General features: G+C 34.1%; 1 pseudogene; it reads left to right on the top strand.

Annotated features, from left to right (window-relative positions):
* The first annotated feature begins 16237 nt into the window (after positions 1-16237).
* On the top strand, positions 16238-22198 carry LOC122610780 (annotated as a pseudogene).
* The last annotated feature ends 3470 nt before the right edge of the window (positions 22199-25668 follow it).

The raw sequence follows: 25668 nt of genomic DNA, 5'->3' as shown, positions 1-25668 counted from the left end.
TCCACAATATACCACTATATATAATAAGTTGTGCATATATCATTAATTGTATTGTATAAGTAACATATCCACACACTTAGGCTTGGTCGGGTTTGGGACTTTCGTTTCTGTTAAGTTTGTCTGTGTAAAGTTGACGTGTTACAAGAAACATATCATTTTTGAATTATACCAATTATCAAGTGAGGCGCAACCAGTCACTCCATGTTATGTTACCTATTCTAAAGCTACTTAACTTGGTATCTTGAATAGACTAAACGTACGGCACCTATATGCCATACCTCCTCCAGGTTGAATAGACTAAACGTACGGCACCTATATCACAATCTAAGAGAAACTACGTACGGATAACAAGGATGCATATGTGCCACACAGCTAAATTAAGTTGCCAAATGGTGAAACTGGTTTTTAAATAAATAAAAAAGGTCAAACACCATAGAATCAACCCACTTCTCAAAGTTTCCATTCAAGTTTCTTTACTTTTTGTCAAAAATGTGTCTTTACTCGAGTATTATGTAAATGGTTTACTGATATCTTCCAAGAGAAAATGACATATGTTAAGACTTTAGTGCACTAAAAACTCTGTTTTCAGGATTAACAAAATACGTCACTAACAGGATGTTTGAGAGTGCATACTTAAGAAGTCATGCATGATATACTGAATATATCATCATGACTTATTAAGTATGCAAGATTCGATCAGTTATAATTAAGTAAGCATATCCTATATATACATTCTAATAAGCTAGATAATATTAACGAATTGTTTGCACCACTCATTGGGTTATCTCGAAATTCCATAATAACACTTTCCTTCATGCCCGTCCACGGCCCAAACTCTAGCAGATTGTTGTAAGACGTACGTGTGATAGTTTATACTGTAATTCCTTTTTGATTCATAACATACAGAGTAACAGAATATATTAGACGGTTTAATCTTCCGTTATTAGTGACTTAATTGATCCATATAGGATGAGATTAATTTTACAACATCATTTATTGTACGCATTATTTAACTACATATCTAATTAATGATGGTCTAAATTGATTTTAATTTGCTTATCCTTTCATGAGCTCGATCGGTTGCAGTCTTGTACCAATATATATAAAACCACAAAGACGAAAACCAGTATAAAATTCAAAAATATTTGTAAAATATTAAGAAATGGTTCATAACACGGGGACATGAAGAAACAAGAACAAAAAATAGAACCAAAAGAAAAGGAAACACAATGAGCTGGTTAGCATATCTTAATGCAGAACTTCAAAAGTGTTGGCCATTATATTTAATTAGTACTTAATAAATTGGATTAACTTTTAGAACACCTTTTAACAATTTGGTGTGCCGATAGTGATGTGTGTGTGTGTGTTTAAATTTATTGATAAAATAATTGCTTGTATGCCGTACCAACCCAAAATATGGTGACAAACAAAATAGCCTAAATATTGCCTCCATTGTAAATTGAAGCCCCCCCTTCAATTCCCCCTAAAAAGGGCCTCCATATATAAAAATATGGATATATGCACTACTTGAGTTTTGAAACTCTCTCCTTTGTGCTTTGTGTATATATATCCTCTCTCTCATACACACGTTCACACATATATACATGTACAACACTCTCAATATCCTCCGTATATATTACTCTATATATAAGTACACATATTTATGAATATATATATACTCATATGCATATGAAAAAGAATTTTGTCTATCTCTATTGATAAAAGAGAATTGAGAAATTAAAAGGCAATTGATCTCGAGCTAAATATATATAGTTAAGACGTACGTGTGATAGTATTGATCGATCGGTTAAATTAGGTATCGAGTGAGTATGGGGATGATAATGATGATGAGGATAGCTACAGGGACCATGTTATGTGTTACACTACTACTCTCACTTTTGCTGACCATTATTGATGCTGCTTCTATCCCTGCTGGCCATGATCAGCTCCAAGTTATCTATCATGGATTAGGTATGGTTTAGAATTAACTGTCTTAATTACTCTATGTGTGTGCGTAATAGATATAGCGTGCAGTGTGTGGCTGATCATGTATCTATATGTGTTTGTGCGCGCAGCTAATGACTACCAGCAGCTTGATCATCGTACAGTACTACTGCCAAGAAAGTTGTTAAAGGTCAATAATTATGTGGTAGGTTTACAAACCATGGCACTCGCTAGCTATAATCAATAACTTAAATTAATTTCGAGAGTTAAATCCAAAAAAAACTCTAGAGTTTATATTCTTAATCTTAATCTACATGCATTTGAGTGGTTGAACATTGTTTAATTGCATCCGTTGCAGGTTGAAGGTTCGGAATCTAAGAGTTTGGTGCCTTCCAATAAGCAAAATAAAGATTTTTCAGGTCAGTGGCGGCTTAAATTTTTTTAGGCCTCAAACGGTATCAATTTTTAAGTCCTAATTCATTATCATATAAATTAGAGTAAAAGAGAAAAGTAACAAAAAAAAAATAACTCGATTTTTATTATAAACTACTAGTAATAAAAAAGATATGGATGTTGATACCAAAACCAATAAAGGCGTTACTATAATGCAGATTATATATCGTAGTTAGTCCAAAATCCAAACATTAAGTCGAATATACAAAATATCGAGGCCTCGAAAATTTGGGGGCCTAAAGCGACCGCCTAATTTCATAGTACTGTTGAGTCACCTCTGCTTCATGTATATATATACTTTAACCAATTCGTTATAATTCATTCATCAACATATATATAATACGACACTAGCTAAAACCCTAATAAATATCTTCATTCCCAATGTACGTGGTGCATGTATTGGCTTTAAGTCCTTGAATAAGATCAATCAAATTCTAAACTTGAACCATTTTGTACATATATATTGATACTTGGAGAACATATACATAACAGAACTGTTGTTTGCGCGCTATATATTAGTATATTGAAACACGGTTTTCATGCATCTAAAAATATTGACGGACTTGTATAGTTGGTTCTCGTGTTGTGACTTGATTTTATTTTATTTGCAATGGTGTGTAGTATTGTTACTAGTTGCCATTTATGTAATAGTACTACTGCTCAAATCCTAAAGATCAAGGTTTCATTCTTCATTTTTACTATATATATATATATATATATATATATATATAACTTTGAAAAATCAAGTAACCCCTAATTGAAACCTTTGCTCGGTTAATGAGCATATATGTACGTGAACCATAAATTTGATGACAAAACCCAATATTTAACTACGGGGGAGTAGTACATATCTTAGCAAGATGCGTCGTATACGTGGTCATTATGGTGTACTAGTCCTGTATATTTGATGTGACCTTACTTATTTTTTCGGTATCTTGCCAAAAATTTTATTAATAAAATTAGCTGTTAAAAAAAAAAAAAAAAACGTATTCGTATATATAATTGCTTCCTGTAACGTACCTAAATCGAGTGAAGTATGTATAAATATCACTTGGTGATCAGAATTCATTTACACATATATAAGTTAGCACCTGTGTGCGCCTCTATTATTATTGATGACGTATATACGAGATTTGACATTATCTATGAGTACATACGAGATTTGTCAACTCCGGCGGATAACATATATAAGAGATCGATTAAATTAAATACGTACGTAAATATATGTATCATCCGTTTAATTAATTACCTTTTTAATACAGTTGAACTACAAAAGAAGGGAAAAGAAGGAGTTGAAGTAGTGACGGTGCATGCAGCAAAAGGGACAAGGCAGGAATGGATAGAAACATCCGACCAAAGTAGTACTAGTCTTGACTTCTTCACTATGGACTACTCGCAAGTAAGAAGACGGCGTCCCATCCATAACAAGTCTTTTCCTAACACTGCCATGAATAATTCTCCATGAGATAGACATACGTGGCTTTTATAATAATTAATTAGACAGAAAATTAAAAAAATGAGTAGTAATAATTAAATAATTAATTATAGAAATTAATTTATATATAGAAAATGGATTAATTAGTTTTAATTAGTTGTAGGGGAAGGATCGAAGAATGTGTGGAAATTTTTGTCTGTAAGCTTTGTAATGGCCGACATGTAAAGGGGAGCAAAACCCTATGTTTATTTGTGACGAACAAGACCCTACTTATGGTTTTTTATGTTAATATACACATTCTCTTTGTTCATTTTAAACAAATTGATAACATTATTATATATTTTTTTTTAAGTATTATGATATTAAACAATCACGTACCAAATGGTTTAATCCTCGATCTGTGCTTCTCCCTGGATGTTTTACGTTTATGAACCTTATTTAATTTTTACCCATAGTAAACCTGAAAGAATTTTTCTTTATCCCGACATTAATGAATAATTTATAACTTTCATACAAGATATTAATTAATCCACTTTTTGCAAATTTAATAGTTCGATCAGAATCGAAATAAAGACCACGTACGTCATTTAATCGAAGGCCGATATAATTATCTATGATCAGGGGCGGTACTAAAGGGGGGCAAGGGGGTCCAATGCCCCCCTCCAAATTTAAATTTTGTCATGTGTTTTTAAATTTTTCATAAATTTTTAAAAAGTTTCTATAGGTTTTTAACATTTTGCTCTCTTTTAGATTTATTTTTTATAAGTTTTCTAAGTTTGCCCCCTTTAGAATTTTTTTCTGGTACCGTCTCTGTTTATGATATTAGAAATTTAAGGTTAAAACTTGGAACGGCTTGTAAAACTCGATCGCTACAATTTACAAAGTTATTGTATAACTCCAACCCCAACATTTCGATACGTGTTCTCACGAAGTTACAAAAACATGTTTGGTCCAACTTACCATGCATTTCTATATTTAATAATGTTAACTACTAAATTGTTTTTAGAAAAAAAATAGAAAATGATAATGACAGTTTGACAGACCTAAAAGTTGTCATTAGTAGCTTATTACACACATAAAAACTACCCACCTGAATTTTCGCATGTCAATATACAAATTTTAATGCACCTAAATAATATATACTGACAGGTCATTAACAAAACCAAAAAAAACAAAATTCTAAATTTTTTTTCTCAAACACCCTACACAAGTACACAATCCCTCAATATGGATATTTTTCTGAAAATTAATCGTCTAAGTACATAAGCTCATAGTTATTGTATGAGTCGAGTCAAAACAAATTAAAAATGAGCCGACTCGGTGGATGACTCGGATTTGCTCATGGTTCGTAACATGACTCGTTTTTTGTGGTACGAGTCGCGGTCCGTGTCGTGTTCCAAGTCACGAGTCACAAAATAATTTATTATATTTTTAATTTTTTTGAATTTATGTTTAACTTAATATATAAATATAATACTATATTTCTACAATAAATACTTGTATATATAATTATAAAAATATATATTATCAAATATTTCGACTCTTAAAATTCGAGTCACATTTCAAGTCACGAGTCAAAAATCAAGATTTCGAGTTAAGTCAAAAACAACGAGTCAACAACTATGCATAAGGTAAGATTATTAAATATTAATACTTTCACTTTTTAAACACATAGAAATTAGATCATCAACACGGATCTACAAAAGTAATCTAGTTATTTATATAAAATGTCCTTGAGCATTAGCTCAATGGTTGAAAGACCGTCCCCCCATACATAAGGTCTTGTGTACAAGCCTTTGGGGAGGACATAAGGAAGTCCCTTTATGAGGGTTTGGTTTGGGTTTACCCAGTTTCAAGTCTGAAGGGGCAGGGTTAACTCCTATTAATCGTCGTTTCTTTGGGCGGATTAGTAGGGGGTTTTCCCCATCGGATATTTGAAATAGGCATTTCTACTTCGAGGGAGCTCTCTAGCGCGGATCTGGTTAAGACAACGTTTGCTAAACCTCTCGCTGTCGAATCGCGAAACGAAATTTTCAGCGAAATTCACCTTTATAAAAAAAAAAGTTATTTATATAAAATAATACGTATAAAACAATGAGAATATGTTGTCGTATTTTATGTCTAAGAGAAAAGCAGATACAAGAATAATTCGATCGAACGTTATTCGAGCCCTGATACAAAGATACAAATTAGTTTACAAAGATTTTGGTTTGGGCCCATCAAACATATGATTGGGCTCATTTTGCTCCATACGACTATACTAGTCTACTCACTACTCAGTAGTTTATTAGAAAAGGACCCATAAAATTTTGAAAAGTATTGAAGCTCCTAACAATAAGAGAGAATATAGATCCATCTAATGGCATGGCCAGGTTACTTGATAGCCAAAAAAAGACACTTGCAAATTTAATACTCTTTACCATTTTTCAAATTGTTCCTAAAGTAATGTCTACTTCTACAAAAATGCATTAATCATTCAAATTTTTATGTTTTATACCATGTCTTTATCAAATTTTGTTAAGTCAATTATGCCTTTAATACAAGTGTCGAAAAAGTTTTTGTTAGAGGAAGAGCTTTATTAATCACTCGTCAATTTGCATATTGTTTTTAGTTTAGGTCTTACTAAATATAGCTCTAAGCGTTGGTGTTAAGGTAAATAAAATAGTTATACATCGGTCATAACATTATCAGGGGTGGGTTTCTAATGCGGAACATTAACTTTAAGTTTTTAAACACAAGTTAATTAATGAGCGAAGAATAAAGTAAATACATCCATACATCGGTCTTTATGGATGTATCTACATTTTCCTTGTTTTTATTTGTAGATAATCATTTGGACAAAGAATGAAGTAAATTACAAATGAGCGAAGAAAATTCATTGACCGAATTGAAAGATATCCGAGGAAATTAAACAAAAAATCCAAATAGTACATGCAAACTTTACGTAAATTTTTATACAAGGGAAGTGGGAAAGAGATGCATGATTTGAGTTTATACATAAAGATATACATTATATAATGTATATTTATTAATATGTTTATGAAAAAAATATCTGTGTGGAATATGAGTTTATACCGATCTTAAATATTCCAAACTACGTTACCGTACCTTTTGCTTTTTCTGGTAATGCATTTGACCTTACGCTCACATTCTCACAAGAATAATATAAGCTAGAAACTTTAGTAGTTTAGCTGTGAAGCTAGAAACTTTAGTAGTTTAGCTGTGAAGGTAGTCCGTCATTGGTCAAAGTTTGACTAAAAACCTATAATGAGATTCAGCTTTCAAGCCACGGATTTAATTTATTAAGCCCATATCTCAACCCTTAATTTGTACTTACTAGCTACCATATCCACTATTAATAACTAATAATCACTCTATATATGTATGTATGCACATTTATAATTTATCTCATGATCTGTATAATAAATTAAGCAATTTAATATATATATCCCTATTAATTAATAGTCAATTTCAAAAGCACCAAGACAATTATGGGTGTAATGATGGTGGTTGCATGGTTCTTCCGGTTACACGTGAAGTCATTGAGGTCGAGTACTAGTGGCGGTGATGGTGATGAATATGAAACTTTCGACTGTATCGTGTGCCTTTGTGAAGTGTCCCCGGGAGACGACCACAAGATACTACCAAACTGTAACCATGGAGTCCAGTTTCATGCTGGGTGTATTGATTCTTGGCTAAAAAACCATTCTACCTGCCCTATGTGTAGAAGCCACGTTCCACAAACGGTTCATCAACGTCTTCATGGATGCCTTTCGGTATTTTGCCATGATCTTGCTGCTTATTTCGATTCTGCCCTTGAAAATGTTGCTGCCTCCATTGGAGATTGCCGAGAACTTTGAGTCTTTTTGGCGACATTACAAAGAAGCCAGCTGATACCAACGAAATTCCTGCTTTAAATCACGTAGTCCAATCATCATCATCATGAGAAATCCCAATTTGTTCGGAGCTTTTGAGAGATGGAAATTATATAGCTAGGTGTCACTTCCATCATCGATCAAAACATATATAATCTGTTATAAATTTGATTGTAAATTAAATTAATTATTTCATTATTGTCCATATTAGTGTATCTTCGGTGCTAAGATATATTTTTTTAGTACATGCATGATGAAAATTTTGTTTTAATTATCTCCCACTAATTATGTCCACACTTGTATAGAACAACCTTGAAGCAACGGTTAGTAAATACATTTTTTACAACGAAATTTACACGACGGGTTTTTTTAAACGATAGCAGTCTTGTGACGAAAAAACGTTGCAACAGACTCTTTTTACATATTTCATACTTCTTCTGTACAAGTTAAATGTCGTATTTTCACTTGTTAAGTTTTTCTTTTATAATTTTAACTATAAAAATTTTTATTTATGTTATATAATATTTAATGAAAATTATATCAATATAAAATATTTTAATTTAAAACCATATCATTTCATATAATCTATATCAAGTATTATATTATATAACACAAATAAAAATATTGATGGTCATAGTTAAAAACAAAAACTCAAAATGTCGTCAAATTATGACATTTAAATTAGAACAGAGAGAGAGTACATTGTTGCAAAATGATTTTCTTGTATGCAATACTTCATATTTTTTTTCTCTTGAATATATTTTTGTAGGATTGTCATAATATTACAAGCTTAAACATGTAGGATACAAATAGTAATTAGTATTATGAAAATCTAGACATGTTTAATGAAGATTTTATATTATGGTTGTAATCATTTAAAAATTAATATTTCTATGAAAATCAGAAAATTGACCAAGTACAATGTGATTTAACATGTTCTTAAAAAATACATTGTCTTAAGTTCAGATCTCTGTGTATTAACTAGTTTTTTAGTTTTCCCATATAAATTTTGTATAGTTTTCAAAACTGCACATCATGTTCCACGTTTTATAAGCCGTTAGAAAAGAATTGTTCCACGTGTTAACAAAATAAATCGTTATTTGGTGATACGTTTTAAATTCCCCGACGCCCCGCCACTTTGAATGATATTGGACATTTCCGTTAGCTAGCTTAATTAATGTAAGCAAGAAAAGGGGGTCAGACAGGTCAAGTAGAACCCATAGACAAACTCCATATGTTACTCGAGTCCTAACTCCTCGTTAAGATTTATCATATTAATAAAATCCCGTTTCAATGTTAAAAAAAAAGATACGCGAGTGTCATTTTTTTCTTAATTAATAAAATTTAATTAGACAAGAGTCCAAGACATTACAATTACAATTATATTATATAGTAAAAAATCTTTCAAACCAAGCCAATTTTTAATAAACAAGTCGATGATGAAAATTAATTAATAAGTTCGATATAAATTTCTTTTAAAAAGGTAAATTGATGATAACCCTTTAGGCTTATGTACATTTTTGATACCCACATAACCCAACAAGGATAGTGTTAGTTTGATATAAATTTATATGATATGTTGTTGGGATTGGATACACTTGTTATTGTTGTTAATACGGAGTATAGTTTTATATGGATTGGTATTGGCAAGTTTTTATGACTGAATCTTGATTTGTTTGTCAAAAGAATACTAGAGAATATGACGGTATGAATATTACAAGAAAAATGTTGATTAGTGACCATTTTTTTAGTTATAACTAAAATTTGGTCACCAATAACCTTATTTAGTTAACATTAAAAAAAAGTGATCACTAAACAAAATTAGTAGCCAAAAAATAATATTTTTTGGTCTCTAAACAAAATTAGTAACGGACATTTAGTGACGAAAAGTAAACCACTCAAAATTTGGTTACTACACAAAATTAGTGACGAAAATTTGGTCATTATGATAAATTAGTGACCAAATTTTAAGTGGTTACTTTTCGTCACTAAAGTTCCATCACTAATTTTATTTAGACACCAAAAAAATGTTATTTTTTACCACTAATTTTGTTTAGTGACCAAATTTAGTGACTACCTTTTTTTAATGGTAACTAAATAAGGTTATTAGAGATCAAATTTTAGTTGTTACTAAACAAAATGGTCACTAATAATCAACATTTTTCTTGTAGTGAAGCTAGAAAGATGGTAAAAAAAATGTTGAGGTGGGTATCAGGTAGGTAAGAATTTAAAAAAGAAAATGCTTTAGTGTATGTCTAAAAAGAATTAAAAATGTGCGTAAATATTGAAATATTAAAAGTAATTCAGACGTAATTTAAGTGAACTATTGTGTGAAAAAATTAAAATTGTGTTAATTATATGTAATCATTTTTAAATTATATCTATTATATGTAAGAAGGCATACGTGTTAACTATATATAGCTGCCACTTTGTTAGTTTTTGATTGGTCAGTTTTATTTTCTTACATAATTTAAAAATGATTACGTAAACACAACTTTAATTATTTCATACATTTGTTCAAAGTTTGTTACATACTAAGATACTTATTCCTTAATTATATTACGAAGTTCTTAATACAATTGTTTAATATACTTCTAGTTTATACGATTTTCGAATTTTCTAACTACGTTACCGTACCCTTTTCTTTGTCTGGTATTGCATTTGACCGTACGTTCACAAGAATAATATATGAACCTTTAGCTGTGAAAGGTTATGTTAAAGATAGTTGTCAATAGTCAAAGTTTGACTAAAAATCCTACAATGAAATTCAACTTTTAAGCCACGAATTAAATTATGGTAATTATCTAAGTCCCCAACTCAACCCTTAATTTGTACTAACTAGAGACCATATCCATTATTAATCACTACTATATCACTCTATATATATATATATATATATAGGCACGTATGTACATTCATCTCATAATCTGTATATACATATATAGCAATATAATTTAATTTATCCTAACTAGCTAGACAATTTCAAGTTAAAGCACCAAGACAATATATTATGGGTGTAATGATGGTGGTTGCATGGTTCTTCCGGTTACACGTGAAGTCGTTGAGGTCGAGTACTGGTGGCGGTGATGGTGATGGTGATGAACATGAAACTTTCGATTGTATCGTGTGCCTTTGTGAAGTGTCCCCGGGAGACGACCACAAGATACTACCAAACTGTAACCATGGAGTTCAGTTTCACGCAGGATGTATCGATTCTTGGCTAAAAAACCACTCTACCTGCCCTATGTGTAGAAGTCACGTTCCACAAACGGTTCATCAACGTCTTCATGAATGCTTTTCGGTATTTTGTCATGATCTTGCTGCTTACTTCGATTCTGCCCTTGAAAATGTTGCTGCCTCCCTTGGAGATTGCCGAGAACTTTGAGAATAATGTTGCTGCCTCCATTGTGTTTTTTTTTACATACCGAGTATATATATATATATAACAATCGTATTTTTCAAATTATTGTAAATTGTAGTTTTATTGAATCCCAGATAAATGTCTAATAATAATTAGAAATATATGTACAGCACAAAAGTGAAGGTTAATCATGAGTTCAAAAATTCCGATCATATATGTTTCCTTAACGTACCATAACATTACGCATTATCTATCTATCTATCTGTCTGTCTGTCTGTCTGTCTGTCTGTCTGTCTGTCTGTCTGTTGACCATGAAACCGATAGGTAATTAATTAAGAACTGTTAATAAATCGGTTATTCGTCTTTAGTTGTTAATAACTAGATTTTAGACTCGTATTTAATATACGGGGCTTACGGCGTTATCAATATTGGATGTTAAATTATTATAGTTTAAAATTGATATATTATTTCGAGTAATAAAAACTTGATATGTATATTATAACACTTTGAGTTTTATATTGAAATATTTTTTTAAAATGTATTTATCGAAGTTATTTACTATGACATTCTTAGCGATATTTGAATATTACAAAATATAAGATGTTCATCAAAGTTGTAAATTGTAACGATATTCGAACATTAAAAAATCATAATTATATTTTTATCTGCTTTATTTATCTTATATGCGTCATGAATTACTAAAAAACTTCAATAAAAAATAATGGTACAATTAATTACTCTTAAAATCTTAATATATTTACATCAAATTTATTTTATTTTTAATGAATTAATTTTATATTTATATGATATAACATATTTATATGATATAACTAACTTTATTGGATATATATAGGTATTAGTTTTTATTCAATTGGATATATATTAGTTACGGAGAATTATTTTATTGGATAAATATTAGTTATTATTCTATTGGATATATATTAATTGTTATTTTTTTTTGTTCAATTAAAATTATTAGGTAAAAACTGTAAATTTGTGATGGAAAACAAAAAGTGTAAATTAAAGTTAAAATTGAAAACAAAAATCAACTTTAATAAATCGAGAGTTGTGATTGGTCGATAAGTTATTAAAGCAACTGTGTTTTAGTATAATAAAAGATTATGTATTATATCATAATTAATCTTTTAATTTATTTTTGTGAAAATTATTTCATACTCGTATTGATTTTTAGTCTATACAAGCTAGACCCAATAACTCATAGTTAATAAATAAAGAAGGCTATTTTTTTTTAATCCAGTTTAAAATTCACAAAATGGTCCAGTTTTAGCCAAGTCCACAATTTCCTAGCTATCACATGCACTTAGGGTGGAAGGAGTACCATTCAGGTAAGGGATTGAGTACCCCAAACCCGATCGGTAACACCATTTCAAGGTACCGGGTACCATTCGGGTACCTCAAATCGGGTATCAATTTGAGTAATGAAGCTGAGCCTTGGGCACCAAATTTCGACCGTTGGCATGTGGTGGACCCCTCCCACCCACCCCACCCCAAACGGCTACATCCTACTATTTGTTTTTTTTTTAAAAACTTTTTTTCCCTCTATATATACACTTTACATTTTATTTTAAAACACACAACATACACACATATTATTCAAACAACATAAACAAATAATCAACACTTTTCTACACTACAAATAACAATGTCTCGGTGTGTCGTTGTCAGATCGGAATCGTCACCCGAGTCCGATAGTGTGTTCTTGCATAGCGCCATTCAATGGATGCAAGACACGGCATCCTCCAATGAGGTTCAAAACCGTTGAACCATAAATCGACAACGTGAAATTGGTCATCAAATCTTACTAAATGATTGGTTTGTTGACGAACCAAAATACGATGACGCCTACTTTCGAAAGAAATTTCGAATGGATAAAAACATGTTTTTGAAAATTGTCGACGACATCGAGGCGAATTTTCCATATTTTCAAGACGGGATCGATGCACGTGGGAGAAGAAGTTTCAAGCTATCTCACCGATTCACATCATGGACCAGCCGGTCCAACCGGTGTTCGACGATAGCGTGTTAGCGGAGTTACTAAACGAAGACATCCATCATCGTCTTCGCTATGACCTCACTGAACACGTGTGGGCTCAAGACTTAGGACATCCAGATAATTAGTTTTTTTTTTTTTTTAATATACTCTAGTATTTTTATTTTAATATATTTTTTTTATTATGTATTGTTTTTTTTAAGTGTTATGTAATGTTTTATTAAGTTTTTAATAAAATATTTAGTTAAATTATTGGTGTAATTAAAAAAATGAAACTAGAAATGAATTTAGGTAAGTTTAATGAATTGGATATGTATTTCCAGTGATTTAGGTAAAAATTAAGTTGAATTTGATAATTGTAAATTAGAAGGTATTGATTAGATGAAAGATTGAGTAAACTAACCAAGTTACCAAACCAAGGACCATTCCTTCCCCTTTAAAATCTACAAATTAAGTATTTTGTATTTTGATTTTTAAAAAATTAATTTATTTGCACTTATTTTAACTTTGCAAGAATCGTCTCTTTTGTGTGAGACGTGGCAAGATAAGACCGAATGTCGAGAAAGAAGAATATACGAAAGCTCACGGGTTTGGGCAAGTCTTCATCACGTGCGACCATGTTCATTTAGGATCTCTCTCTTTTAGGGATTTTTCTTTTAGTATGCTCATTGCATGCATCTAGCTATTGCAAGTAAGTTGTCTCTCATAAATTTTGGGTCCTTATATTATACGGATTAATAGTATAAAATGTAAACAGTTTTATATGAATTGTCATAGTATGCATCGAACTTCAATCTCATGCATTGTATGTAATGAATTTTCTTATTCTATGCATTGTATATATCTGGGTATATGTGACAACCATATAAGTTGTCACTTGTAAGTTTTTGATTATTTGAATACATACAACGCACAAAATTAGAAACTTCAGTACATACAATGCACGAGATTAAAGTTTAATATACACTTTGACAATTCGTGTAAAGTTGTTTACATTTTGAGGTATTAATCCGTATATTATAATGGTAAACATTTAATATTGTCTTTCATGAATTTTGGTTCATTATATAGTAGACGTTCAATATTATCTTTCATAATTTTTAGTTCTTAATAATATAATGATAATATAATAATAAACATTTTGTCTTTCATGAATTTTGGGTCCTAATACCACAAAAGTATATGAAGAAAATTAAGATGTAAACAATCGTAGTTCTATCAAGGTAAAGAGTTTGTTTTAAAGTTCCATCTAAATGATAGAAAATGACATTCGGTTTTTACATGGAGTGAGATCAAACTCTAAACCTTTGTGACAAAAGTGTTAAACATTTTATCTAACCGTGTCACTTCCATTGCTTCAAGCTATTAAAAGTAAATAATTTATATGCTCAAGTTTTATGAACATATATAAGGTCATTTTATTTCATTCTTCATATATATTTGTGGTGTTGAACACCATTCAAATCACGGACAATGGGCAAGTCACAATATTAACTCTAAGGAGGTACAGAAGGCTCCAAGCCTAAACATTCTTTGTCCACATTTATAATCAAACAACGTTAGTGAAACATTACCCATAATAGCATTAAACATTTCCCATAATAGCATAGGTCGGCATCCCGAATCCAACATGGACTATCGGCACCATGCCTTCTACCTTACCGTCCATTTAGTTCTTGGATTGGCGTGCTGCATTTGAATGCTGATCTTCGACGCTGCATTTTTTATATATTATATTGTCTTGTTGTTGTGTACGTCAAAGAAAAAACATATAAATCATTTAAACCAAATCTCATATCCAAGTTAAAATCATAGAGAATATAATGGTTGGTGATAAACGCCTAGAATGCATAATTTTAAGATGTAAAATCAAGTTGTTTTGTGAAGCTTAATAGACGATTAGGGGTACTCTTATGTTTGTTAAGTGTTTCAGGCACTAGGTGATGAAATGGAGCTAATTGAATCAAGAAACGAGTCAAGGAACCAAGAAGCAAAAATCTGGAATTCTGAAATTACAAAGGGCGTAACTTACGCCAGACTTGGCAGTAGGTTACGCCAGTTGAAAATCCAAGGGGCGTAACTTACGCCCAGGGGGTAGTAGGTTACGCCAGTTGCAGATCAGAAACCCGATTTTTATGGTTTTAATTAACTTTCAGTTATATACAATTCAATTGACGACTTGGGAAGTTACCATTCATAATATTCACTCACAATATCAGTTCCTAACATAGAGAAGACCCCAAAATCATCATCAAATCACCAATTCATGAAGATGACAATTCAAATTGAAGATTCAATGATGAAGATGATAGGCTAGGTTTTCTTTTGATCATTCTCATGTGAACAATTATGTAAGCCATTTATGTTCAATCTTTCTCATATTCATATTGGATTAGATGTTTAATTCTTATTAGTCTTTTACATCTAATGTTCTTTGGATTGTTTGAATGATTACTTGTTTATGACTTTGAATGAAATTCATCTATCTTTTGATTTCAAATTATTGTTTATCATGGATTATTGAAAGAATCTCTCATGAACTTGTAGTTTTACTTCAATGAATTAGAAGTCTAGTTGTGTCAATTCCCCGGTTTCCATTATCGTGAATCATCATAACCAACTAATCTAGTTCTTGAATTCATTCAATCCAAACGTTATAACAAATCATGTCTATGTGATTTCCAATGAGTATAAGTTAGATTACATATTTGAAAACATAATTGGGAGCATGAGAATGGTCTATTTTGTTTAATTGAATTATTGTGTTAAGTCAATAATCATTTTTAGTTTTAACTAAATCAATCAATCAATCGATTTTAAGTTTATGTCTAGATTAATTAATTTTGTAAACTTGTTTAACACTTTCCCGTGATTCCCTGTGGAACGATATTCGACTTACCCTAACTAATTAGTGGTATTTAGTTTATATTTTTGATCGGTCCAACGACATCGATCAAATTTTGGCGCCGCTGCCGGGGAATCGGTGTGCAAAGTGTTAAAGTTTGTTTGTAATTTGTTAAAAAAAAAAAAAAAAAAAAAAAAATCCAAAAAGAAGTAGTCTAGTTTTAGTTGTTAGTTTGTTTATTTCCTTTTTATTCTTGTATTTCAGTTTTATGCTAGGTGTGTTCATTGTATGTAGGCTACAGTTTTTTTTGTATATGCATACGAGGTATTCAAAGAAGAAGTCACCATTGTTGTTTGATCCGGAAATTGAGAAAACAGCTAGGAGAAACCGAATACTTCACCGTGCAACTATGAGTGACCCCGGTAATTCACAAAGAAACATTCCACCAAAGACCCAACCCGCCGGAATTCAACATGAACCCAACTTTGAACCAAACTACCAACATCAAGACCAATATCAACAACCACCCCGATCCGAGAGGAGTGGTTTTACAACTCCTCACCGATTTGGAACACCAACCTATGTTGGAGATAGATCACGGTATACGGAGGATGTGTATGATCGAGTTGCTAATTGGGATGATAGGAGGTTTGATGATCATTCGGATGGGTATGAATGGAATGATGGGGAGGATTATGTTCAACCACCAAACCGCCAATACCCGCAATTTAACCAACCTCCAATTAACCAAAGATTTCCTCAAGGACCACCAAACCACAACCGTCATGGAAACTACCCAATTTACCCACCACGTAATCGAGCTGCTCCAAACATGAACTATCAACCTCCACCACAAGGAGTTGATAGTCATTTTCGACCCACCATCACCGTTAATGCTTCACCTATAGTACCACCGGTGTTGAGGGGTAGAGCGTTTGAGGTAAGACCTCAATGTTTGAGTATATTACCGAGTTTCTATGGAAAAGCAACGGAGGAGCCTTATTTGCATTTGTCAGAGTTTGAGGCTATTTGTGGTACCATTGGAGGTCAAGGATTCTCACCGGATGAGATTAAACTAGTTTTGTTTCAGTTCACTTTGAAGGATAAAGCGAAGCAATGGTTCTTAGCTTTGCCGTCGGGTAGTATCTTTACATGGGCTGAAATGCAACAACAATTCTTGGATGAGTATTATACAATGCAAAAGACTAGTGACGCAAGAACCTCCATTAGAACCTTTCAACAACAATCGGGTGAAACATTTCATGAGTCATTTAAGAGGTTTAATGAGTTGTTGAGAACTTGTCCACACCATGGGATTGCTAAATGGGAGTTGATCACGGCTTTCTATGATGGTTTGTTACCGGAAGAGAAAAGAGATGTGAATTCTATTAGCAATGGTACTTTCTTGACAAATCCCGAAGATGTTGATTGGGAATTCTTGGAGAAGATGAGTGTGAATTCAAAGAGACAAGCTCAATCAAATAGGAGGGCAAGGCATCCAATTGCTTCATTATCATCAACAAGTGATCAAGCAACAAAAGATCGAATTGAGGCATTGGAGCGAAAGTTTGCTAAGTTGGGGAAAGCTGAAAATAGGGGTGTTGCTCAAGTTTCTCAAGAATACCCGATTTGTGAGAGTTGTGATGAGCTTGGGCATACGGCTTTGCAATGTCCATTACTCCCGGAAGAAGTTGAAGAGGTGAATCAAGTGTTTGGAGAAAAGAGGCCATTTGACATGAACTCCAACATTTATCATCCGGGAATGAGAAACCATCCCAATCTTAGATATGGGAATTCATCAAACCAACTCAACCCGAACTTTCAAGGAAACAACCAAACCAGTGGAGCACCATCTCAACCGTTCCAAAACCGAAATTACAACCAAGGAAATTATCAAGGTGGCCAAAATCAAGGGTTCAATAGAGGCTATCCAAGGAACTATCAACAAGGTAATAACCAAGGTGGGAATTCGGGAGGTAATGAGGTATCAACCGGGGAGATTATGGAGTACTTGAAGGAAATGGATCGAAAAATGAGATTCGGGACAAAACGGTTGAAAGTTTGCAAAAGCAAGTTGGTCAATTGGCGGAAGATGTGGCTGCGTTGAGAAAGGATCCGGGGAAGCTACCAAGTGACACAAAGATCAATCCACAACACCAAAGTAGCGGCTCAAAGAATATCAAGAATGTGGAGATAAATAATGTAAGTACTCTTCGTAGTGGTAGGATTTATGATAATAAAGTTGAACCTTCATCATCACTGGTAGATGGTGTGGTGGAGGAAGTTGATGATGACCAAGATAGTGAGCATGAACCGGAATTTGTTTTGCCTAAACCAAGTAAAAAAGTGTCTTTTAAAGAGGTAAAAAACAATAGGTCTAGTGAAAAATTTTCTGAAAAACAAGGTAAGGATATGGAGGGTAATACCATTCCTTTCCCTTTGGCTTTGATTGATCCAAAACTTAGGCCTACACTTAAGAAAAGAGGTCCCCATGAGGAAGAAATGTGGGAAATTTTTAAACAAGTGAAAATCAATATACCTCTTATTGACATAATCAAACAAGTTCCGGCTTATGCTAAATACCTCAAGGACTTGTGTACCCAAAAACGGCAGCATAAGCTTCCAAAGAAAATTGTTTTAAATGAGGAAGTTAGTGCCGTTGTGATGGGCATACTCCCACCCAAACTCCAAGATCCAGGAGCACCTTTGATTACAATTCAAGTTGGTGATTTTAAGATGAAAAGGTCACTTTTGGATATTGGGGCGGGTGTGAGTATCCTACCGGGTATTTTGTATGACCAATATGACTTTGGACCATTGGAAAAAGTCGACACCACCTTGGTGATGGCTGATTTGTCACTCAAACTCCCTAGGGGAATTGTCCAAGATGTCATAGTTAAAGTGGAGGATTTTTACTACCCCGTAGACTTTTTGGTACTTGATTTTGCACCAAGCGGTAATGTTAGGCAACCCACCGTTATTTTGGGTAGACCCTTTTTGGCCACCGCTAATGCATTAATTGATTGTAGAAGGGGTACGGTTGAAATGACCTTTGGCAACCGTAAGATTAGATTGAATGTTTTTGCTAGTGTTCCTAACCCCGTAGTTAGTGACGAATGCTTTATGGCGGACGTCATTGATGAGTGTATTTCTCATGAAAATGAGGAGGACACACGGGAGTCTTGTGCTTTAGTTGACAGGTTAATTGTGGAGCATAGTGAAACATTGAAGAAGGAAGAGAAAGATTGGGAGATCATGGCAATTCAAGAAGGTAGACCACCATGGACTCACTTGGTGGAAAGTCTACCGGATCATATTGATACTCATCTCAAGCCTTCCATTGAAAGTCCACCACAAGTTGAGTTGAAAGAGCTCCCATCTCATTTGAAGTATGCATTTTTGGAGAAGAACAAACTTTACCGGTGATTATTGCATCAAATTTGGAAGAAGTGCAAGAAAAGGCATTGCTAAAAGTGCTCAAGGAAAACAAGGCGGCCATTGGGTGGACAATTGCCGACTTAAAAGGTATTAGTCCATCAATTGTGATGCATAAGATAATCACCGATTCTGAAGCAAAACCTTCACGTGATGCTCAAAGAAGGTTGAATCCTCATATGCGTGAAGTTGTGAAGAAGGAGGTGCTAAAATGGTTGGATGCTGGAATTGTTTACCCAATTTCGGATAGTACATGGGTGAGTCCAACACAAACGGTACCTAAGAAAGCCGGAATTCAAGTGGTGAAAGGAGATAGTGGTGAGCAAATTGCTACCCGACCCATCACCGGGTGGAGGGTGTGCATTGATTACAGGAAATTGAATACCGCTACTTCAAAAGATCATTTCCCATTACCATTCATTGATCAAATCATTGAAAAACTTGCAGGTCAGAAGTTTTATTGTTTTCTAGATGGTTATTCAGGTTATAATCAAATTGCTATCCATCCCGATGACCAACACAAGACCACATTCACATGCCCCTATGGGACTTTTGCCTTTAGGCGAATGCCATTCGGTTTGTGTAATGCTCCAGCCACCTTTCAAAGGTGTATGATGAGTATCTTTTCAGATATGGTCGGTGAATCACTAGAAATCTTTATGGATGATTTTTCAATTTTTGGTCAAACCTTTGATAATTGTCTTGATGAGCTTACCAAAGTTTTGAAAAGATGTGTTGAGACAAATTTGGTTTTAAGTTGGGAAAAGAGCCACTTCATGGTTCAAGAGGGGACGGTTTTGGGTCATGTAATTTCAAATAAAGGCATGGAAGTTGACCGGGCCAAAATCAAAGTGATTTCTACTTTACCCCCTCCAACCAATGTTAAGGGTGTCCGTTCTTTTCTTGGACACGCCGGGTTTTATAGAAGGTTCATCAAAGGATTTAGTGTCATAACAAAACCTTTGTGTAATTTGTTACTAAAAGATGTACCTTTTGTTTTTGATGAAGAGTGTTTAAAAGCTTTCGAAACCTTGAAAGAGAAATTGGTTGAAGCCCCCATTTTGCAATCACCAAATTGGTCCATGCCATTTGAAATTATGTGTGATGCAAGTGATTTTGCAATCGGGGCTGTTTTGGGGCAACGGGTAGACAAGAAACCCGTTGTGATTTATTATGCAAGCAAAACTTTATCGGATGCCCAATTGAATTATACAACCACCGAAAAAGAATTGCTTGCTGTTGTTTATGCACTTGACAAGTTTCGTTCTTACATTTGTGGTAGCAAAGTGATAGTGTACACAGATCATAGCGCGGTGAAGCATTTGATGGAGAAAAAGGATGCAAAACCAAGGCTAATTCGGTGGGTGTTGCTACTACAAGAGTTTGATTTGGAGATTCGAGACAAGAAAGGAAGTGAGAACGTGGTAGCGGACCACTTGTCAAGGATTCAATCAATGGATGATGGATCAACCAAGGAGATCAATGAAACGTTTCCGGATGAACATTTACTAACCATTTCTATTGTTCCTTGGTATGCAAATTTTGTGAATTTCTTGTCTGCAGGTAAGATACCAGAACATTGGCCTAAGAGAAAGAAACAACAATTCTTGGCACAAGCAAAGCAATACATTTGGGATGAGCCGGATTTGTTTAAAGTGGGCCCGGATCAATTGGTGAGAAGATGTGTTCCGGAAGAAGAAATTCAAGAGGTTTTGACTCATGCACACTCATTTGCATGTGGAGGTCACTTCAGCGGCCAAAAGACAGGTCATAAGGTTCTTATGTGTGGTTTGTTTTGGCCTAGTATCTTTAAAGATGCCGCTGAATTTGTTAAAAAGTGTGTTAGGTGTCAACAACTAGGTAGTATTACCAAAAGAAACGAAATGCCCATGCAACCTATTTTAGTTGTTAATATTTTTGATGTTTGGGGCATTGATTTCATGGGTCCATTCCCTAATTCCTTTGGTAATTACTACATTTTAGTAGCCGTAGATTATGTTTCAAAATGGGTGGAAGCCATTGCCACTAAAACCAATGACCATACCGTTGTTTGCAAGTTTGTTCAAAGTAACATTTTCTCAAGATTTGGAATTCCTCGTGTGATCATAAGTGATGGGGGATCTCATTTTAAAAATTTTCAGTTTGGCAAACTTCTCAAACGGTATGGCGTGAACCACCGAATTGCTACTCCTTACCACCCACAAACGAGTGGTCAAGTTGAGGTTTCCAATAGGCAAATTAAAGAAATTTTGCAAAAGACGGTTAGGCCCGATAGAAAGGATTGGTCAACAAAATTGAATGATGCTTTATGGGCTTATCGAACCGCTTTTAAAACACCTATTGGCACTACACCATATCGGTTGGTTTATGGGAAGGGTTGTCATCTTCCACTTGAGCTTGCACATAGGGCTTTTTGGGCCGTTAAGGCCGTTAACATGGATTTTGAGAGTGCAGGTAAGGAAAGAAAGTTGCAATTGTGCGAATTGGAAGAACTGAGAAATGAAGCATATGAATGCGCATCAACATACAAAGACAAGATGAAAGCGGTTCATGATGCCAAATTAAAGAAAAAGTGTTCGAAGTTGGCCAAAAGGTGTGGCTTTACAATTCAAGGCTCAAATTCTTTCCGGGAAAACTCAAGAGCAAGTGGATGGGTCCATATGTTATTACAAGAGTCGGAAAGTTTGGTGAAATTGAAATTGAGGATCCAAAGGATGGAGTGAAGCAAATAGTCAATGGGCACCGTTTGAAGCCTTATTTGGATGCAAGTGACATTAATGGCTCTACAAAGGAAATGGTGAACTTCATCTCAAGTCCACCATCTTATGATCTTGCATGAATCAAATTGAGGTAATGTCGGGCTGAGGACAATAAACTTAGCGCTAAACGGGAGGCAACCCGTTGTTTGTTTGTTTTCTAGCCTCATTTTCGGTAAGTTAGCTTGTTTGCATTTTATTTATTTGTTTGAGTGTTTTGTAGCATAATCACACATGAAAACTTAATTCCCAGCACTTATGTTTGAGAATTAAGTTGGGGAAGGTCAGTTTGGGTGAAAAAGGAAAACGTTTTGCAAGTTACGTAGTTGAGTAACTCATCTCTAATTCGGGCGTGCATTGAGGACAATGTGCCTTTAAGTTAAGGAAGGGATTCTATTTTTATAACCAATTGCAATCAATGTGGCTGTAGTTAAAAAAAAAAAAAAAAAAAAAAAAAAAAAAGATATTCATAAGGGCGTAAGCTACGGCCTAACTGGCGTAACTTACGGTACAAAGGATTTGCAAAATTTCAATTTAGCGTAGCTACGCCAGACTTGGCGTAGGTTACGGTGCCCTGGAAGTGGCTATTTTAGTTTACGCCAAAAATCCTCTGTTTACGCCTCCGAAGACGCCAAAATGACTATTTCCAGATAGGCGTAAGTTACGCCCCTTTCTGGCGTAAGTTACGGTAAGTGTTTTGATCAGGCGTAGGTTACGCCTACATAGGGCGTAGGGTACGGTAAGTATAACTGAGACTTATGTCTGAATACTACTGGCGTAAGTTACGGCCCTTCCAGCGTAGGTTACGGCAACAGAAAAGACAACCGGCGTAGGTTACGCCCCTGCCTGGCGTAAATTACGGTAACAGAAGGTCGAATTTTTTTTTTAAATCCAGAAAATTTTAAAACTTTTTAATTACAATCACAACCAGAATTCTTTTTCTTTTCACACACATATATCTGAACATATCTTTATCTCTCAATTCTTTCTTCCCAATTATTTTCCACAAAACCCTAACCTTCAATCTCTAATTACTTCTTCAATTCTTCATCAATTCTAACAATTCTTTAGGCTAAATTGCATAACTTTTCGAGGGCTACAAAACCCCTATCTTTTTTTGTTTAATTTCAGCCTAATTTTCAAGATTCATGTGAGTTTAATTTCGAATTTTTTGAAATTTCTTCTTAATTTTTGTTTAATTCACTAACCTTTGCTAAAGTTGTTACTTTGTGTTAGTTGTTGACATGGATGCTCTAAAAAAGGCAGGAAAGATGGTCAAGAATTTAAGCAAGAAAGGTGACACTTCTTCTAGTCAACAAAAGAAGAAGAGAAGGCAAGTGGTTATTCAAGAATCATCATCATCATCAGAAGAAGAAGAAAACTCACAGCAGAGAAGTGATGAAATGGAAGTTGAAGTGGATAAACCGGAATGGCGTCAAGGTATCCCCTTATTTACATTACCTCTTGAATGGCAACCAATTTTGTTTAAAGAAAAAATGGGGGAGGCTAGACATCTTGAGGATCAATTGTTGGGGGAAAGGCCACTTGATTTGTCAGAATTTCGGGGATTTGGGATGATTGAGGCCTTTGAGCAAATGGGGTGGAAACAAGCCTTGGTTTGGACTAATAATGATAATTCTGAGGTGTACTTAAATGGTATTATGGATTGGTTAAGTACCTTAGAATTAATTCATGGTAGTAACCCTCCTGTGTCTTCTAAGTTAGTAGGCACGGTAAATGGAAAGAAGGTGATAATGTCTTTTGCTACTTTAGATAAAATAGCAAAATTTGACACGGGTGCTACGTCGGGAAGGGCTTGTGATTATGTAGATGAGAAATATTTGGCAGGGGCGGAAACACCACCTAATTGGATTGATATGCTTTCTGAGATTTTTGATGTTAGAAGAGACAGTTTGAGCACAACATTTAGGTTGGAGCGTTCTTTGTTGAAACCACTGCCCCGGTTGATAATGTCAATGTTACTTTGGAATGTTTGCCCCAGAACCAGTGATAAAAGTATGGTTAGGCATCAGGATGTTATGTTTTATATGCCTTGGTAACGGGGAACCTAGCCTTATCACTTAGACAGATTATGATGTTTAATATTTGGGAGGCAAGGAACAAGAGGAACAAGCTTGTCATCCCTCACCCAAAACTTATTTCTCGCCTACTTCAAATCAATAAGGTAGTCCCAAAGGATACTAATTTACAGTTTTGGATGGTACTCCTTATACAAGGAAGAGATTGTTGAAAGGGAATGAATGGGAGTTTCAAGATCATCCACAGTTTAGACTCCTTAAGGATTTGAAGGTGGGTGGGTACTTGGTAGCCCCTAAGCAGGGGGTTACTCGGGAAGAGGCAATAGCACTGGTGGAATCAATGGGTGCTAGTCAAAGGGGTGAATCAAGTAGGCCTCAAGAAGGTGTTCAAGGAAGAAGAGATGGTTTGCTGGGAGCTGGGGTAGGAGGTACAGGGCCGAGTTTTGGTTATGATAGGCCTCAGGAGTATGATCAGTGGACCTCCTATGAGAGGAGTATGTGGGATATTACTGCTCAGAGTGGTGTACAGAGGCGGAGTTATGAATTAGCTATGGCGTATGCTCATGAACAACATAGAAGACAACAGTTCGATTATTATGAGCAGGTCCGCCATCATCAGGACCACATTGCAGGTCTTGATTATGTAGAAACTCCCCCACCATACGATTATACACAGCCGTTTAATCCTGCAGCTCATCCAGCATATCCTCAAAGTTATGATTCTGAATGGTTTCCCCGACATTCTTGTGTCGGTCGGGTCGAGGATACTTCGGATGCATCACCAGCAGCTTCGGATCCATTTGAAGCCCAATCTCTCTATCGGGGTTTGATGGAATCGATTTTGGATCACGAGGTCCACGACAGTGATCGGTACCTTCTTTTCATTTTTACTTTTGTTATTTCTTGTGTGATTATGTGATTATTTATTTATTGTTTTTTGTGTTTTTGCATTTTCAATTCATAGGTAGATTTCAAATTTCTTGTTAATTTATTGTTAATTTACTTTCTTGTATTATGGAATTGAATCAAAGAGACAAAATGTTCGAGTTATATTAGTTATACATATTTGTAAAATGAGATTTTCTTGTAATTAGATGAGTATATGTAAGTGGAGCTAGGTAGTATAGGCTAGATTGCATGACATGATTGATTTATAAGCCGCTTGATAGAGTTGCTAGCAAGTAAAAACATAGAAATGTACAATTGAAGGTAATATGCCAATTGTGAGTTATAATGCATGCATCATACTTATTTATCCGTTATATCCTTCAATTTCATGAGAGAAAAACGCCTGTCGACGATTGATTTAGATTGTTAGCGTAGCATTATTTTTCGTGATCATCATATTGTGTGAATCATTATTGTACATTAGGTTAGAACTAGTATACTTACCGTGTCGAGACCTCTAGCTTGAATTATGTGTTAAAATCATAAAAACAATCATACAATCACTCCATAGTTCACTTCACCTCGTCATAAAATCTGTTATAGTTCAAAGTGTGTGTGTTTATGAT

This window comes from Erigeron canadensis, chromosome 8 (genome assembly GCF_010389155.1).
Source record: "Erigeron canadensis isolate Cc75 chromosome 8, C_canadensis_v1, whole genome shotgun sequence".
Taxonomy (NCBI): Eukaryota; Viridiplantae; Streptophyta; class Magnoliopsida; order Asterales; family Asteraceae; genus Erigeron; species Erigeron canadensis.
Note: the sequence above shows the minus strand (reverse complement) of the source record. Positions and strands in the feature narration are given on the sequence as shown.